This window comes from Montipora capricornis, chromosome 2 (assembly GCF_036669925.1).
Source record: "Montipora capricornis isolate CH-2021 chromosome 2, ASM3666992v2, whole genome shotgun sequence".
NCBI lineage: Eukaryota > Metazoa > Cnidaria > Anthozoa > Scleractinia > Acroporidae > Montipora > Montipora capricornis.
Genome location: NC_090884.1, coordinates 57734411 through 57739410, shown reverse-complemented (window position 1 = coordinate 57739410; position 5000 = coordinate 57734411). Strand labels below are relative to the sequence as shown.

Below are 5000 nucleotides of genomic sequence, written 5' to 3'. Positions count from 1 at the left end.
CCACAGCCAGCAATGGCGGTGCACAACCTGGCGAACAGGAAGTCACACTTTCCAAGCAGTGTTGTGAAGTACTATCCATCCTAATTGGCTAATGGGCCATTTCCGAGTTGCTGTTTGTCATAAGTTTGATTTGCAAAAGAATACGCAACTAATTTCCATTTGAATGGTTGTGCACCAGGACTCGCTTTGAAACTGAGGCATGCAGCAACTCGGAAATGGGCTATTAGATCAAGTTTTCGGTTAATCTCGTACCCAGATCTCACTATGTCACTGTGGAAGATCTGGGTACGAGATTAGTTTTCGGTTTCGAGTGAGTGACAATTTGCATACAGATTCTCCCCAAAATCATCCAGGAGTAAAAAGGGAAAAAAGATACGTCTTGCATATATCAAGGACTACAATTCGCCATTTTTCATGAGCCAATTGACAATTGCGTTACATTGAAACCTGTACCAGACTGCCTGCGGGCCCAAGGCCTGGTCGCTTATTTTTAGGCGGATCAAAATTTGAAAGGTAATTTGGGGAACAAGTGAACACCAGCACATTTTAAAGTCAACAAGGGAACAAGGACACCCCCCTGGGATGGACTCTGTTTTGAACATTTTCCAAAGGTAAAAATGCCGCAAATGTTTCTCCACTTTTCAAATAAATCGAAAAAGCGTTCACGATGGTGTTTTTTCTACGAATTTCACGGATTAACGCCTCGCTTTACTTTTCCCGTAGCTTTTTCCCCGTGGGAAGCGGGCCACGGGTCATACTTATACCGTGTGATACGAAAGTTTGGCGTGATGGGTGATTTTTTGGTGTTTTGCGGAACTAAATTTTGCCATTAGGACAGTCCTTCTTGCTGGATATTAATTTTTGAGATTTTCAGAAATTCGCGTATAAATCATTGATAATAATTATTTTCTTTTTTAATTAAGTACGTGAAATCAAAATACATATTCTAAAACAATACTACGGTGTGCGCATGTAAAACAGATTACGGTGATCTTTGTTGTTCGATTACGGAACAGGTTCGCGGGAGCGTTGCGGAAAACCATCCTCAAGGGCGCGTAATTTTACAAAAGTGCCTAAACCTATACATCATTTTAAAGCTTACAGAAGCAAGAATGACGTGGAAATGTTTTCAACTGGTGAAATTGAATATAAAATGTACTGCGATTAGTAAATGCAAAATGAAGCGATTTTTATAAATGCGGCAAACTCGCGTCGGATTTTGGCCTTACGAAGTCAGTAAACAATGACTGCATAATACTTAGCAGATGTTTGGCTTCAAAAGGATGTCGGGGAATCGTTAGATCAGCTTTCAGAAAAAACTTATTATAATTCAAAGTTCAGCGACCTACATCTCTTGGATTGACTTAGCGTTAGGAATTATAAGTGCTAATTAACTAGAAAAGAAAACACTCAAAAACACGATGAAGGCCTCGGCGCCACGTTTGTACCCTCAGACGGTCGTTGGTGATGATCAGTCAGCTCTGCCTTGGAGCAGTGAAGTGACCAAGGGAATATTTTCTTATCTCTTAATCTAATTTAGCATATTTTTAAAAAGCTAAAAAGTCTCTAGCAAAAATAATGGTTTACAGATTTTTTATTGGCTACCGTCTTTTGGCACTGAAACTGTTCTCGGTGTTGCTACGAATGGAAAGGATGAAAGTGGACTGGAACTTGGAAAAATATCTTGGACCAAGTGTTTCAAGTATATTGTGTTTTTCTAATATCGTTCTCGCGGTTTTCTGGTTTTGAGCATTTTGCCGGTGTTAAGGTTAAGGCACGAAGTAATGACTTAAGCAGGAAATTTCCTAAAACAATTGCGAAATATCCTTCCGATGCAACACCTTTAATCTTAAATTTGACGCTTGTAATTTGTTTTTCAGTTGATTGCTTAAGCTGTTACGACTGTACTAGCGAAGATTCGTGGGCAGACTGTAACTCTAAGATGACAAAAATCTCGTGTCCATCAGAATCACCGAACTGTTACAAAGGAGTGCTAACATGCACTGCTAATGACGTGACAAAAACCTTCTTCTTTAAAAGATGTGGTAAGGAAGGCAAGACTTGTGATACGACAAGAGAAGACACGCCTTCGTGCCCTTTTTCGCTGTCCGGGTGGAGTTACGACTTCAGTAGCCAGTGTTGCTCAGGAGACAACTGCAATTCTGGATCCACGCTTAAGATCAGCTTTGTGGTGAACGGAGCTTGCCTGGTTCTGCTACTTCTCTGCACTCTTACGTACATTTACTGAACGGTATAGAGTGATAACGTCATCATTACGTTTGTGAAATCTTTATACGAGAGTTTACACATCACACGTTTGAAATGCAAAAATTTAAGTTAGGCGTCCTTCGAGGATGGAACGCTATTGACTGAAGAGGCAACTGATTTTAACAAATTTTCTCAGCCGTACTGTGACAAGTAGAAAAGAAGCGATGTCCGATGGTGACGTCCTGAGATCGGTGTTGGAGTGAAACGCAAAAAATTGTGTTTACCAAACGAGTTGACGAGGGTCAAATTACCGCCGCAAAAGATCATTAAGCTGACGTTTCGAGCCGTTTCGAACGAAAGGGCAAACGCTCGAACCGTCAGCTTTACAATCTTTTACGGTGGTAATTTGACCCTTATCAACCAGTTTGATAAACCAAATTTTCGTGTATCAGGGAAACAATAAGTTTGGGCCATAGTTAACCAAGGATTTGTTTTTATCGGAATTCGAACAATTCGGCCATGGGGCCCGTTTCTCGAAAATCCCGAAACTTTTCGGGCGTACTTCAGGTTTGCATCTTCAAAACGACGGCGTCTCAAGGCACAAAACTTCGCCCACACACCAGTTTTAATTCCCCTGATAACACGTAAAAAGATCAGCTCTTAAGAATAAGTGGATCGAAGTTTCTCGAATGGCTTTTCGGGACTTTTGAGAAACGGGCCTCTGGGTTGTTGCTTGACAGTTTACGCTAAAGGCCGGGACACACTAGGCGACAAGTCGCAGCGACATGTCTCTGCGACAAGTTGCTTCATGTGTACTACTTGCAAAACAAGTCGCTGCGACACGACGCCTGTTCGGTGCACACGCAGTGATCTCGTATGAGGGGAATGTGAACTAGTTTTCTAATTCAATATGGCTCACCATATGACGCTCTCTCACTGGTTCATTTATATTTTGTCGCAGCGACTTGTTGCCGGAAGTGTACACGCGATGCGACAACGCTGCTTTCGCTAATTTTGTCTTGTCGCTGCGATAAGTCGTACGAATTCAAACTGGTTTGAATTCGTGCGACTGATCGCGGCGACAAAATTCTACCGCAGCGACAATGATTTTCATGAAATTAACTGTGTCACACAAGGCGATTTGTTGCGGCGACTTGTCCCCGCGACATGTCGCAGCGACTTGTCGCCTAGTGTGTCCCGGCCTTAATAGCAGCTTACGCAAGCACAACGACGACAGCTACGAGAACGCCATAAAACAATGGGTTTAATTAGCAAAAACAAAAGCTCTGCACGCCCTGCACGTGCGTTTTGCATTTTGGTACATTTTGAGGTTGTGTAGAGGACGTGAGAACGTGACGAAACATTTTAACTTTTTTTTCCCAAACAACCACACCGTTCACGCCAATTTTATTCCTGCAGTCTTGATACACACTTTTCATTCCGAATGACTTGATGTTATAACGAAATTACTACAATAACGGGAAATAATATTTTTAGACGACTTTCTCGTTGGCGGCGTCTTCGTCCTTGCGTAATCTCGCTAATGACCAGGCCAGGCCAGGCCATGCCGTCTTTATACTTGAACTTCCTGATAAGGGGAATACGATAAAATGCGCAATACTTCCTGTCAAAATGGGCTGCTCTCAAAGTACTGCCTAATTTCATTTGCCATTTTTTTTGACTTTTTCTGTTTAGGTTTTATTATATGGATGAAACTCTCAAGTCCTTTTCTTAATTACAATTATATCTTTAATCCATTAATTTTTTTATAAAATAAATGCCACCTTAAAGACATGGTTAAAACGTGAAATGCTTTTTCCCTATAAGTAGGCGGGACGCTTGCCTCAGTAGACGATGACAAGGCGGTTTGTTCTTCAACTGCCATCGAGCTTACATTTCTCTCTGAATCCATCGTTGAGGGTTATCATTTAATACAAGGTAGTGTTGATCCAAGCAGAAGCTACTGTTTATTTGAAGTGGAAACAAAAAAACGCCCTTCCGGCTTTATAGAGCGAAAGACGGATCGCTGAATAGTCCACAACGTGGCAGCATAGTGAACAGTGCCAGGAAAGGCGGGGCCACAGAGTGTAAAGTGCATTTCAAACGACGCTAAGCAAACGGTAAAGGACTGAACGCGAAAAACAGTGTTTTTGAATAAATCTGCCAGCGTTTTATCATAAAACTCTTGCAATCCGATTGTCTCCGCTGTTTGCAGTCTATTCCGCCGTGACAGATAGTTGCTGTGGTCGCGTTAGGACAGCTAAGTCGCGAATAAAAAACGCCCAATCACGATTTAGCTAAAATGTACATTCCCGATTAGACGCTAGCAGGTGAAGCCCAAAATGTTTTCTTTCGAATCACGAACAAATATTAGTTGTTCAGTCGACGCTGAAACAAAACGAAGTGGTGATGTCTAGAGCATCAAATGTTTTGTCTTTTCAGGCAACGGCAAAGCGCTTTCACAGGTTCTTTTCGAAACCGAAAAACAAAGGCAAGTATAATTTGGATTTCTACAGCCGTCGTCGAGGAAGGATTTAGCAAAAATAACAAAAGACAAGACGCTTGGAGGTGTTCACGCGGGATGATTTGGTCGATTGGAGCACAAAAATAAACTTTGAATGGGTACTGATAATCATCGTCTCTTTATACTCATCAACTAGCTCGCGTTTAAGTGACAACAAGGGAAGCTTGTGAATTGGAAAGGTGAGGTAGCAATCGTTTTGCACGAGGACACAAGGAATTTTCTCACACGAAGTAAATCGAGGGGCTGATCAGGGCCCCAAAGAGTGATC

General features: G+C 41.9%; 1 long non-coding RNA gene across 1 annotated transcript in view; it reads left to right on the top strand.

Moving 5' to 3' along the window:
- LOC138028491 (uncharacterized) overlaps positions 1 to 4005 on the top strand; it is a 9301-nt gene extending 5296 nt beyond the window's left edge. Inside the window, exon 2 of the long non-coding RNA XR_011127668.1 lies at positions 1881 to 4005. This is a non-coding gene — a long non-coding RNA (uncharacterized lncRNA). The remainder of the gene's footprint in view (positions 1 to 1880) is intronic.
- The last annotated feature ends 995 nt before the right edge of the window (positions 4006 to 5000 follow it).